Source organism: Diorhabda carinulata, chromosome 2 (genome assembly GCF_026250575.1).
Source record: "Diorhabda carinulata isolate Delta chromosome 2, icDioCari1.1, whole genome shotgun sequence".
Classification (NCBI taxonomy): Eukaryota; Metazoa; Arthropoda; class Insecta; order Coleoptera; family Chrysomelidae; genus Diorhabda; species Diorhabda carinulata.
Genome location: NC_079461.1, coordinates 2,727,082 through 2,742,326, shown reverse-complemented (window position 1 = coordinate 2,742,326; position 15,245 = coordinate 2,727,082). Strand labels below are relative to the sequence as shown.

At 33.8% G+C, this 15,245-nt stretch overlaps 1 protein-coding gene across 11 annotated transcripts in view; it reads right to left on the bottom strand.

Moving 5' to 3' along the window:
• Nucleotides 1-15,245, bottom strand: part of LOC130904046 (disco-interacting protein 2) — a 255,151-nt gene that overhangs the window by 118,543 nt on the left and 121,363 nt on the right. The gene's annotated exons all lie outside the window — the stretch shown is intronic.

The window sequence follows — 15,245 nt, the reverse complement described above, 5'->3', positions numbered from 1 at the left end:
TGTTTATGAGGATCAAGAAGTTTCTCTGTAGAGCTTGTCCATGTCCATGAGACGCTACAACTCATGATACAGGAAAAAATTGTGGGCAAAAGTGGGCAAAAGATCGATTGGTAGGAGAAGGTTTAACGTAACATTATCTGAACTATTTGAGGTCGCAGTTTACAAAGTAAAAATGATGATAGATGATTATTGTCAACTGTAACTCAATTTACCTCGTCGGTTTTTTTGATATCTTAAATTTCTGACTAGATTTATTCACACATTTAAATAATATTGTTAGTTTTTTTTGTATTAAATCGATCGTAATAAAAAATCTGATTAAATCAGTTCTAAAAGGAACGAAAGACATTGTCGCTAATATTAATAACGTCGGAATAGGTCGGAGCGAAGCCTGACCTCGTCGCTACTTATTACAAGAGATCCTTTCAACATATTGCCACTACCTATATCCAATGTAAAGCTTTTTCAAGGATGAGTTAACCTGTTACCAACCCACCGCTTGCGAGTGCACTCACATATTGAAATTTTTATCGAATACTCAAACGGTTTGCGGAAAATAAACTCGGTACCTATTTTCGGATCATGTATTTCATATTATTCAAATGAGGGAGTTCTTTGATTTGGAAATTTAATTCTCCTTTTAGCAACCACTTAAGGTGAGTTTATGTAACTGACTTTTTAAAAATATTCAGGTTATTAGTCCAGTCAAGTTTATAGATTGTAATGATTCCCATAGAGCTAAACATTTTTTACGATTTTGCCGAAACTATTGACAACATTGTAATGTAACTTTATACGAATATGCATCTCAAGTATTTGTTTTATATCTGCCTCTCATAGAGACTAAACTTTTTCTAAAATTAGATTCCTTAATCAAAATTTTCAAATGAATTAATTTTTAAACACAAAGACACTCTTAGATAGTCTTCTGGTACGTCGGCGAAGGTTTTTCTTTGGTAATAACGATGATTGTATTTTGTAGGGTGTTAGACTCGACGTCGATTGCCAATGTAAAAACTGGATCTACGTCAATATTCTAGCTGTGCCACATCTGTTTGATCTCAATTGCGAGATCTTTGTATTGGGCCAGTTTCATCTGGTGTTTGCTGAGAATGGGAATGTTATGACTGTTCAGTATCCCTATGTCCATCCCAATCAACCACCATGATGTCAGGTCAGGTCTGTTCGTAACTTATCTGTAGGTGTCTATAGCTCTAAGACAATAAGTGAACAAGATTTTTGGAAGCTTGTTATTCATAAAATTTGTCAATGTTATTCAAAATTTACAGGGTCCTTCACGACGAACTGAATCGATATGTATATGGGACTAGTGTTCTGAAAATTTGCTTGCATGGGTTTTCCGAAAGCACGTCCACCATTTTTGAATTATTTCACATTTTCGAAATTTTTGGACACATGCAGTCCCCTCCACTAAAAAAATTATATTTCTAAGTTTAAGTGAATCAGGTCTAATATTTTTGGGATTTGGACAAATAACACTTACAGCTTTCAAAAACTGTGAAAACCTTGAAGAAAATTTATATAGGGTGTTCAGGAAATGGTACCGAATTTCGCTATCTAAAAACTTCGAAAACTTAATTTTACTATTGGATTCTACGCTTCAAATTATGGTAAATTTATTTATCTGTGAAAATAGAATTAATATAGTGGTAATTAACTGAAAAACATAGTAAATTAGAGTATGGAAAGGTCAAAAAGTAGTATTATAAACTAACTGAGTTTTAAGATAAACGTTGGGTGTTGCTACAACAGCCGTAGTCAATTCTGAAACTAATTGATACTCTTCAAATTCTACATTGTCGTCAGAATCCAACTAATGCTTTTAATATTGATTATGGGTTGCTTGGTTGTCTTGGTGTCACTCAAAATCATTACCGTACATTACCTGTGCAATATTTTCATATTTCACTTGCGTTTTCTTACCTGAAACAAAACAAAAGAAATTTGAAAATGTTTTCATCGTACTGGATTCGAATTTTGAATTATTAGACCTTGTCATAAATATTTTTGTCAATTTCAATTATATTTGAGTTTTCATAAATTTTTCATATTAATTTTGTTTTCACTTCTTCTTGTTTTGTTAATTTTATTTCTCTTATAGTTTTGATGACTTCTTAATCTATTTTCTAAAAATTCAGATGTCTGTCTTATGTTAACAGAATCATAATTATTACCTCATATAATATTACATATTTGTTTGTGTTTAAGATAATAAAACATGGAATTTTATAATTTGGTAAGCAAATATTATTTACATAAAAATTCAGGATTTGTTTTCGTTTTTGAACAAGAAACACTGTTTTGTATGGAAAATTAAAATTTATATCATCACTTTCGGCTCACTATATACGAATATAGTTTTCTATTTTTCGATATATATATATATAGAGAAAATCCATTTCATGTTTTCATGAATGTCCTTCAACAAAATTACATTCGCTCATAAAATCGACCGCATGATATAGACCATGCAAAAATTAGATCAATTCTCGTGCATTCGAAACCAAGACTTGAACGAACGCTATGCATTTTTCATGAGATTTACCTTTTTGTTTCCATCAGAAGAGCCGTTTATGAGCTAAAAGTTTTCCATATTGGTTTTCGGATTTTGGATAGGATAATAGCGAAAACTCTAGTTGAGATTTTAGATTTAAAACATGCTTCTCTGGTATGGTTAACGTTTAAAAACTATTTTTTCCAACGTCCGTTATAATATCGACGTTTTTTTTTTAATCATTTTTATAATTGTAAATAGATTTGGGATTGTTTGGATAGTCATTTTGATATCCAGCTCTGCATCTGCAGCGATGGTTCGAATATAAACCCGAATTTTTGAATAAACGCGCGAAAAATTTAGTTTATTAGTATTACGAAGCGTCAAGAATAACCGATGAGAAGGTTGTACAAATTTCTGTGGAACAACGAATGGCTAAAGGCATCAGCATAGGTAGTATCGAGCAAATAATTGATGAACGAATGGTAAAACTCCAGCCAGATGGGTGCCAAGACTTTTGAGCAAAAATTCACACGCTGCAAAGTTAGGACGCTGCTTCGCGAATTGCGTTGAGAAACATCCTCCTAATAGTCCCGATTTGCGACTATTATTTATTTGGTCCATTGATAAAGGCACTCGACTTATTGCAATTCGAAAGCAATCCTTCGTGTGCTAATAATTACGCGACGAACCTAGTGTTTTTTACGAAAAAGGCATGGGAAAACTTCCGCAGGAGTGGCAAAAGTATGGAGAGAAGATTATCTAGAAAAACTGTAAGAAATTTCAGCTCTGTAACTTGATAATAAAATTCCCGAATGAAGCTTTGTTTCCAGACATTTTTTGTCTTACTTTCCACTACCTTCGAGTAGGCTTTTTGGTGAAATGGACAGAAAATTCGTCGAGTAAGTGTTTTGCGTTGTAATTATTTGTCATGTCTATCGTCATAGCTGATATGGTTACGAATATTCTGGTTCGGTTTGAAGTATTTGTTCAGTAAGATTCCATCTGTTTATTTAGAGTTATTTTTTCAGACAACCTCCGTATATGCAGCATAAATAATAGAAACTAATATCCAAGTGCCGCGTTGCGATAGTTTCATAAGACGGAAAGTACGTTTTAACTTGTATTATGTACTGTTATTTTTGTACGACTTTTTTTATTACCAGTTGAAATAGATGCTATTTGAGATTGTTCATCACACTCCGTATTAAAACGAATATATTATACAATTCAAATAATTGTTTTGTTACTTCAACCGAAAAATACGTATTAGTATAACTGACATTTTGAAATTCATTGTAATTAATGCAGAATGCTGTGTGTCAGACAGAATGACAGTAAAATGAATTTGGTATCATTTCATTGAAATTCGTAACGCAAACTAAAATACCAAATTAAGTCTACTAAAATTTATTTGGTTCAAATTGTTTTTGTTGATTCATTGAGTGAAACTATTCGACTGTCCATTTAAAATATTTTTTTTATTATAACCGATTGTGAAATAGAATAGGATCAACTACAGTCATGATGAAACTTCTATGTTTATCATCTATTTAATATATATAAAAAGTGAATTCTAGTCTATATTCCAAAAAAAACCTCGTGTTTCTATATCCATTCTGTACATTCTAGATTAATATAGTTATTCCTTCTTCTTGGATGTCAGCAAAGCCTTCTACTTTCTGGACCAATGCCTAACATCTAATATGAGAGAATCCGGATATTCCCTGCTCAAGTAGGTAGATGTAAACTAAAATTAATAGAGGCGGGATTGCCACGAAAAGAAATTCACCCTCCGGTACTATAAAACACCACCTCCACGTAATCAACACTACCATAGATTCCTGGAGCATCCAATCGATTGGTGTGCAACATGTAAGATTGGTATTAACTATCTAGATATTGTTCTTCAGTGAGATAAGTACCTAGTGCACAAGACGAAGAAGCTAAGAGGTTGACTGATTGAATCTATTGGAAAACGATTGAAGCTGTAACTGAAAACCGAGCTCCACTATATCCACGTTATCCTTAGTCCAGCATCTACAGAGAGGGGATACATTTAGGGATAGTTTCATCGCAAAAAGCTTCAAATCCAGTATAAGGAAAGTAGTGAGCACTCCTTGGTACATCAGGATTTAGTAGATCTACCGCCATAGAAAGAGCTGAGAGATCCGACTATGACAGGAATCCAAAGTCGGGAAAACGGCCATGATAATAACAAAAAGAACAAAGATTGTTTGCCGAGAAGATTTGGTAGAATTTCGAGTAGGGATAGCTATAGCAGATGGACCTTTTGGTTCTTTTAGGAACATGGGGAACAAGGGGAATGTTGAAACAAAAAGAATTGGATCAAGAGCAATCAGCAATCTCACTTCGAGAGGTGCATTTTGAAAGTGGAAAGTTTGGACTGGGTGTGTGTGGAATACTATTTTGGTATTATAGCAATTATAGTCATCAAGTTATCGACGATTCGTATAGACTTTTAGAATCGCATTGAATTGATTCGGAATAGTTTCAAATTTAGTTTCATTCAATCATCATATAATAGTAACAAATATCGGTCGAGAAATTGAAAATAATCGATTGTTTTCCACTTGTAATTCGATTTAATCCTTAATAAACAAGTGGAGTTTAATTTTTTGCAGATTAAGTCTTGTAACTGATGAAATAGATCATTTTAGAAGATATTTTGATATTATAACTGATAATATCACTGAAAATATATGATTATTTTAATTTTCTTTTGTAATTTTTTCTTTAACAAAGCAAACCTTGTGAAACATTTTAGAAATCTGTTTTGTTAGAGGAAATATGATCATTGATTCATTCATATACGATTATATACAAGGTATCTCAAAAGAAAGTTCAATTGCTTGGGAATTTAGTTGTTTTGGAGCATTTCTGGGAAGAGGATCGTGCGTGAGTTTTACAAAAACGGTAAATCGGCGACTGTGGCGCGGAGAAAATTCTGCAATATTCGTTCGTTACTTAAATAATGCGCCAGGGGCTTGAGTGATTAGAAAATAGGTGAAGTAGTTTGGAAAGACCTAATCAACACTGAATAAATCAAAATCCAGGGGTCCAAGGTCTTTAGAATGGTCTAAAACGTGGACAAAGGAAAACGTCTGTTTGTAACGAGTCTGACTTGGGGTGCACCCTCAAAAAATTCAGTAAAATTAGCGCTACTAGAGTGCAACTAATCCAAAACATTAAAATCAGAAACCATTACACTCATATGGGCTGCGATATCAGCTAATGGAATTATAGGCTCTTAATTTTTTCAAGAAGAAAGGAGTCGCACAGTGAATTCAAAGCGTTATGTGTAGATGTTTGATGTTTGAACTACAAAACAGAAATTTAGTGGAACTTTTCCTGGATTTTGGACGACTTCTACGTGCCTGAACAACAAAACTTCAATGGTTATAACCGAAGAACGTGGTTTCTGTAGGACTGAGCAACTACACAGACATCTTTTCCTGACAAATTGATCTCCAAAAGAGGCGACATAAGTTGGCTCTCCCACAGTCCCAATTTAACACCTATGGACTTTTTCCTGTGGTGTAATGTCAAATTTGAAGTTTACGCTAACAAATCGACTGTCCTGGTATAATTGAAAGCAAATATATATGAAAATTTTGTGGTTTCATTAAAAATGAAGAGTACTGTCCATACTAAACTTGGTGTACAATCAAATTTGTTACGACTACACTTCTATTTAAACGTTGAAATGTCCAAGCATTTTTGATAATTCTTTGCCATAAATAATTTCATTCTACAAATGGTTTCCACATCGAATTAGTTTATCAGATGTTTAAATTTCCTTTGCCTGAAGCACAAACAGGAACGAAATTATAATCATCGAAGTATATAATTATTGATAGAAATTTATTACGATAATTTGATGGCCATTAGTGATTTCACTTCAACAGAAATTAGTGTTGTGGAGTAATGAAGAAATAACGTCAAATTTTTTTTCTCAAACATGTAATACCTTTTGTGTTACATATACACTGCCTATAAATCATTATATTGATTTTCAAATTTCGCTTCCAGACAAAAATAAAAAAAAAAGAATGAGCAAAATATTTAATATTGTATGTCAGAGATGTTAATCTTTATTTTCTCTTCATCCTTAATCGAGTAGGAGTATAGTGAATTTGTCTTATAAGCCACAATATTTCACTTTCACGTATTACATTTCCGACCCAAGTTAAATTTGTATTTGTAGAAGAAAGTACAAACCTACAAAAGGCGATACACTCCACAACGGGTGCCTGTTGAACTTTCCAGTAACGTACCAGCATAAAGTAAATAGTAGACGTTGAATTAATATTTCAATGAATGACGGAAAACGTTTTTGAATGTAATAAGTAGTATTTTACATAATTTTCGAGAATTCATATAATAAAAAACGAGCTACACACTCCTTTCAACTTTATTACCACGAGGTAAATATATTCTGGTTATTTGCGGCACAAAGGATCCAAATTGTGGAGATCCGTAATCTCTGATACTTCGAAATAGCGTAGGCATAGGTTTGGTTCTCCACGATATCCACTGAGGCGACATAATTTTCGGTTAAAAGTCTGAAATTAACCTGCTCTAGAGTTACTTTGAGGTATGAGTTTATCTAGGAGGTTCTAAAAGGTTGACACTACCATTTCTACCAAAAACTCTTTTAAAGTAAATAAAGAATGAGCCGGTTCGTTGTCGTGGTGTTAATTGAGTTGTATATGGCTGCTCAAGATACTAACTTAAGACTGTCTAATCACATATTTATCATAAACGATGCCGTGTATATAAAAAACGATTATTGGCTTTATTTATGGAGCACAATAAAAGAATTAGTGAGAGCTTTTGACACAATCTTTAGGTAAAGATTTCACATATTTCAATCGCGTAAAAAATCTTTTAAACATTCAATTTATCAAAAAAAAATAATTAGTCACTAACGTGAATCGTTCTACTGATTAGCGCACATTTTTGAGCCACTCGCCTATTCAAAACATGTTTGTTTTCGACATACACTTGTCTTAATACACCAATTGCAATGGTTTCTCTACACATTTAATTAGAAATTGAATGACAAGTGACGATTTTTCTTCTGTGTTATTTTTATTTACACTCTTTTCATCATAGTTTCGTTTCTCATAGTTAATGTATTTTCCTCGTCATCCAAGTTTGTATCTATGTCCTTTATGTGAGGGATTTTCTCGTTAAGATGTTTGCTGTTCTTTGTTTTTAGTTGTTGTAAATGCAGTGGAATCAAAAATACATTTTTCTACTCGATAAAAGAAAAATTTTGTTGAGAGAACTCGAAACAACACAAATATTTTTCTTTCAATCCTCTGTACTTTCATACTGAAATAGTTTCCAGATGATAAAGCAGCCGTTTGAATTTTCAAGATTCTCATTAAATAAAAGCTTAAATAAAATCCTTTATTCTGTGTATATTTTCATCGATACCTGAAGATTTTTATTTTTCTATTGAAAATGTCTTGTATCTAGTATAAAATGTATTGAAGCAAGTTTCAAGCCGTACTGAACGTACCTACTTTCAAGGTCTTCCGAGTTGAATTTGTGCAAGTCCGACTCTGAAAAGCCGATGGTCGATTGTAATATAACGTAATATTTGGGTGTGGTTGATGATGTACCGTTTGTCTAATAGAGATCTTGCTTGCAGTTAGTTAATGGTGCAGCTGCTCTTTGCGTATAACACTTTATAGAACGATACAATGATAGTCGTGTAATGATGCAAGCAAGAATATTAGTATTAAAGGGGTGTTGGTCAACAGATCATTAACACAATTACCTCACTTTTATGCAGAACTATATTGACGTTAAACAACACAACGTATATTTGTAAAATATGATTGTTATCGATTAGACATATGGTAATTATTAAACAAGAATGAATTCACCGGTATAACAATAATGTTGATGATCTGAAGAATTCAGATTCAAATGTACTTTCGCATCTTCATTATTTTGATTCAAAATTTGGTCTTTGTTCGACATTTATACTGGCACAAATCCAAGAACGAACTATTGTTTATATAATCTATCTGTCTTTAAACTTAGACGTCCTCATACGTTTCAACTTAACTTATTCCTACCCTAGGAGGATGGTCCAAGAAGTACCTGAATAATATAGTTACTAGTTTTCCTTTTTTCATGATAGTCAATGAGAATTATCCCAAAAAACCGACGCCGTGACCTTGTCTGCAGATGGAACGGTCTTTGTCTTCTTTACAGCCGGTTATCCCTTTTCCGTCCATTGCTTAGATTGATCTTCGGTTTTCTTTTGATTTATTTCTGTGAAACATTGGAAAACACACGACGCTGTCTTTTGTTCTATTGTGAGCAAACGCGGCACCCATCTTTCTCGTGTCTAAATTTTGAGTTAATTTGCGATGTACCGCACTTTCTAAAATGTCTGCTAGCTCTCGCACTTTCAGTCGAAGATCATCCAATACCGCTTTGTGGATTTTCTTAAACATTTGTGGATTCGTCACCTTATTTAGTCGACCACTGCGTTGCTGGTCCTCGATGGTCCTACGGCCTCGTTTAAACTCTTCTACCCAATATTTTACTGTTGATAACGAAGGAGCAGTTTCACCCAGTATAGAATATAGTTCACCATTGATGGCTGCCCAACAAATACTAAACAACGTCCCATACAGGAGCCCCAAGCCTGGGACGGTACTGGGCAGCCGAGGTTAAGCACGCTAGTCTGGGCCCAAGTCTGGTCAGCCCAGCATTGGCCGTTCCTGTGGTTTCCCAGCTTTGGTCCAAGACTGGCGAGTCTAAGTTCGGCCATTCAATGTGAGGCCAGACTTGGATCAAATCTAGGTAACCCAGCCTTGGCCATGTCTGTGATTTTCCAGCCTTGGTCCAATACTGGCAAGCCTAACGTGGTCCGTTCTATGGGAGACTTGAGCCAGATCTGGGTAACCCAAACTCTTTGACAAAATCATCCTCATCTCATTTCTACCAAATACACGAAAGTATCCGATTGTGACCGACGTTAGATCGAAGAGTTAAAAAGTGACGAGTACTAAACAAAATAAAGAATACGAAGGAAATAATTCAGGTGTAAGTGAAACAAATTCAAATAAGGATTCTATCAATAACATGTGTTAGTGACAATAGTGATTTATCGCTATATGATAACGATTTTGATATTCTGATACTACTAATTAGTTAGTTAGTTAGTGATTCTAACGATGACAATGACAGTGATGATCTGCTCCCTAATTAAGTCCCTCAAAATGTACAAAAAACCAGTGAACCAAAACGGACTCTCAGTGAAAAACTTCCAGTAATTCAAGAAGACTCATAATTTGCAAATTGCACAGCCTTGCGCTAAGCTTGACCCGTTACTTCTTCTTTTATGGGGTGGCGTCTTCAAACTTGAAACATATGCTGTATAGATTGTGTACTTTCTATTATAGTGGTATTTTTCAAGTAACTACCGCCATCTCTAGGTCAGGCCAGATACTTCTGGGACCATCGTCGTATGTTCAATTATATTCCATCGTCAGAAGTGTTTATTTTGAAAATAGCCTACTGGCAAACTGAATGACTCAAATTTGCCAATAATCCGATTAACGGAACGAGAATACTGACTCCGGAAGCTTGCCGGAAATTAAATTATTGTAGTAATTTACATTGTCTCTAAATATACCAGACACTCCAGTTAATACGTGAAGATTTTATCTTGTTTACTAGATATTTTTAATTCAGTTCTGCACGCATACAAAAAATTGTGAAATGGTGAATTTTCCTAGACCAGATTTGGACCCGGAACCCGTAGTTGGAAGGCACCGAGCATCAACAGTCAGCCATTGGGGACTTTAGGGAATGTGCAAGACATTTATCTGTTTCTGATTATACCATGTTTTCAGAAACAATTCATAAATAGAATTAGATTTTGAAACAAAATAAATTTCCGTAAAAATACTGTTTGTGTGCGTAGATTTCTTAGTGTTTTGATATTTTGGGTTAAATTGTGTAACCAACCAATTAAAAATAGATATAGAAGAAAAAAATTACTTTTATTTAACACCACAAGAAACTAGAGAAAAGTCGCTTCATTAAATATATTGACGGCAAAATCAACGAAAGTATATAATATGGCATATGAATCTTTTTTGAACTGGCAAGAGGAATTGTTGATAACTGTAAATAAATAGCATGATCTTGTGATATTTGTTAAGGTAAAAACATCAATTTTCCAACAAAAAAAACTTCAATAAAAATATTTAGTAAGCGAGGATAAAGTATTCTACTCGCGATAATGAGTTTTTATTCACTCGGTGATTTATTCCACGCTTGCGTTCGAGGAAGTACACTACACCTCGTAAATAATAACCTTCATTATACACTCGTAAATAATAACCTTCATTATACACTCTTAAATAATAACCTTCATTATACACTCTTAAATAATAACCTTTATTATACACTCGTAAATAATAACCTCCATTATACACTCGTGAATAATAACCTCCATTATACACTCGTGAATAATAACCTTCATTATTCACTCGTGAATAATAACCTTCATTATACACTCTTGGATAATAGCCTTCATTATACACTCGTGAATAATAAACTTCATTACACACTCGTGAATAATCTGCATTATACATTTACTATTATTGCATACTAAATTAAATTCATTCATTTTTTTATTAATTTAATTATTCAATTAACGTTAGTTGTAGGATTTTATACAATAGGGAATATAACTTAATATAAAATGTTATTCTGTCAAATTAGTCGACATAATTTTTGAAATAATATTTAAATTATCGGTTTAATTTGGCTTGTTTTGAGCTCTGGTATTTTTCGGGGGCTCTGGATGAAATTATCAATTCATATAGAAGAAATATGTCGAAATAAAGAAGGATATTTTAAGGAAACATACGAAAGTACTTGCCAGGAAAATAAAAAAACGGAGACGTGGAAAAAGAGGAATCCTCCAAGCAATGCTTCAAAAAAGAAATAAGGGAAAGGCAAGACGAAGTTATTTTTTTTAAAGGCATTTCTCAAATCTTTAAACCTATGTTTTTACTATTCATATAAAACCACGTTGTTTGGAAATTGATGATACAAATAAAACCTGCTTAATACTCTAACTACGAGTTTGAATTTTTCTGTGGAAATGTCTCATATAAAATAGAAACGAAAAATATTGTCGTGCGAAACAATCTTCGAAATAAAAGCAAATATCACCTATAAATATATAAGTTCCGAAATCCAATATAAAGTCTAAAAAGCAACAACGCAATTTTGAACAAGGAAGATAAAACAACAACTTGCGTGATACCCAAGAGACTTCGCTATTCCACCGATGATTTCCGAAGAGGTTTCTATGACACCTTTACTTTACTGTAAACTGCATATAGTCAGTGTTAACCTCTATTCATATATCGGTTCTATTTTCAACGAGTAAACTTTTGGTGTCTACTGAATTTTCCTGAAGGTTTTTTTATGGCTTCTTGATTAATAATAAAAAGTAAGTGGATCAAATCAATGGACTTATTTGATGTTATAATTTATACCAAACTAGTAGAAATTATCTCTCGATTCTCTTTCTTTAACACTTAGTTTAGTCTCATTTGATTTGGAATTTCTATCCAAATACGTGCCATCCTTGTAATATTATAATATAATAAATAAATTCTGCATTTATGTCACCTACAATAAAATCAACCTTTCACTTGGGTTGTAAATGTGAATTCAAATGGCAAAGAGCACGCAAAAGAATCAGATTAGGTAGAAGACAAGTTAAAAGTGGTCGCACTCTGGGAGCGAGAGAATATAACGCGTTTTTTACCGTTAGATTGTTTTAAAATAAACAAATTTCTTATTTCTTAGACCTTGTTTTACATAGAAGAATCCAAATCTCTCAATTCGTTCTTATTATCTTCGACTGGGTCGGTATCCTTCCACTTTATCCAAAGTTTACCTGAGGATTTTGAATTCAAAGCTTCCAGAATCAACTTGAACAAGAATAAGAACGAAACAACAATCCAACAATCGCATATGCGACAATCCGATCAATGGGCTAAAGCATATGTTGATATTCAATTTTTTTCTTCGATGAAGCATATTTTTGGTTAAATAGGTGCGTCAATAAGTGGAGTACAGATAATACACAAGCTTTTATCAGATTTGAAACGTCCTTCCATCTTAACTTGCCGATTTGAAGCCATAGTCTAGGTATTAGATGCTGTATTTGAGCTCCGGTGCGGTCCATAGAACAGCAACTGCACTTTTTCTACTGCCCAGAGCGGTTTTTTCGGGTATTTTATTTCGAACCTTATCCGCGACCCAAGGGACCATATTTAAATGTGTTTTACAGTTTGGTTGATTCGTCCTGGGTACTTGAAACATTACTTTACACTTGATTCCTTTGTTTTTTTTTTCATATGATGATTTTTTTTCTGTACCCTACACAGGGTGACTTGGAACTTCTTTCTTCACTAGGCAATAGGGTTTTTTTGGTTTTGGCGTCTCTTAATCAGCAACAGCCGTAGTTTCTTTCGTCAGTAACTATTTTGCTACACTGATTTGAGAATCAGTAATTGATATATTCTTTTTTATTATTCTTTTATGAAGAATCTGGACATTTGCCATTTATGTACCAAATGACAGGTCAAAGAAGTGTTGTAACTTGCCATTTGATCAGACCTTAGGCCTTATAACCATTCCTGATCATCTATCAATGCTTATTGTCTCATCAGCATACTTTGTAAAAAGCATGACCAATAAATGGGTTCGGTTTCCTTCATCATCATTTTTTGCACTTTTTGTTCAAAATAACTCTTTTTATTATCTTTCGATGAATATAGATCATTTCGTGGTTTCACGCAATGGAGTTTTTCGGCGGATAAAAGCCTTCCCAACTGACTCAATCTACTTTATTTAGTACCACGTACTTTTTCATACCATCTGTAATATGGTAAAGGCTACAACAGAACAGATGAAAGCTACTTCGAAAAAAAATTTTTAGAAAAGCTTCTAGACACGCATTCAACGTAAGAATAAGTGCATAGCCAACGATAAACCTTTGTTGGATTTGGATTATGAGTCAGACCCTTAACCAAATCAGTTATAAAGGATAATTCAAGGGTTGGAGTTCAGATTACGAAGACTTACTTCCTTGATTTCGATTTATTAACCAGCACTTCTTTCCAGGATATCTTCTTCAACATCACGGAAGGGAGCATAGTTGCACTATGTTACTTTTTCCCTTTTACATCTTGTAAATTGAACTTTTTCTATTATACCAGTGGTCAGTGATCAATATTTCTTTTGAGTTGGATGGACGTATCTCTCAGTAGCCTAAATGAACCTACGAAGAGGGTTCTGGTGTATCGAATTTTTGGTGGTATTCAGAAAATTGGCTCTAGCTCTTCTCAATAAAACCATTGGATACGGGAATTGGAGAGATCAATACTCGTAATAAACATTTTTTCTAACGCGTCTGTCGGACTTAAGATTACCCACAAAAACCTCACACCACCAGATTTCTAAACAACTTTATATAGTTTTATACCGCCTGAGACGTGAGTGATGTTACCAGTCTAGACTATCAGGACGGAAGGATGACTTCAAATAGTTGTAGAAATTGAGAAGGTAGTCACACCCTGTTCGAAAGCTTTGTCCTGTTCATATTTCGCTGCTCTCCAGAGTAATTAATGATTTTCTAGAAGTATTCACCGTATTTTCTGATCATATTCCGTATATGATGTTTCTGAGGTGGGATATTGATCATGTTTGGTATTTATTTATCATAATAGTGCCATAGAGATAATTTTGGATTTGAAACTGACGAGACAATAGAACTGCGGTTCCGGTAAAGGAATTAGCCTGATGCTTGTAATTTTGGAAGCTGGTATTAACAATCAAATTGTACAAATTGCCGGACTTCATGAATCCTGGTTAATAAAACCGGATTCGGGGTGGTTTAATGTTAGCAAATTAATGGACGGTCGTTTTAATAAATCTCTATAATTGCTCAAATAGATATGAAGTTATTGGCGTCGATTGCTGAGTTTCAATATCGATATAGCCCTTTATTACGACATAGTTGAAAGTTATAACGATATATATTTTAATTTTTATAATACGTATTCGTATTATAAAAGTTATTCAGATAAAATATTGTGCATATAGAACTAGAACTAGAAATAAATTTACATATTAGATAATAGTGAAGTGCTTTGTTAATTTCGATTTTCAATAGTTTTTCATACTTAATGATATGAATTCAAAAGTATTTGTATAAAGTTTGATTCGTTTCAATCCTACGAGGATTAAGTAGTAACTTTATTGAGCTATAGAAACAGCGATGTGAATATGTCAAATCTGATACTGTACTTGATTTGTTTACAAATATGTGGATTAAACCAACAGCCGAACAACTCGCTTGGTGATGAAGCACCATCTCGAATCACCGTGTGAAGATTGCGTACTGGATTTTAGCGAAAATTGCGTACAGTTGGAATTTAGCGAAAATTGCGTACAGTTGGAATTTAGCGAAGATTGCGTACAGCTGGAGGTTAGCGAAGATTGCGTACAGCTGGAACTTAGCGAAGATTGCGTAAAGCTGGAGGTTAGCGAAGATTGCGTAAAGCTGGAGCTTAGCGAAGATTGCGTACAGCTGGAATTTAGCGAAAATTGCGTACAGTTGGAATTTAGCGAAGATTGCGTACAG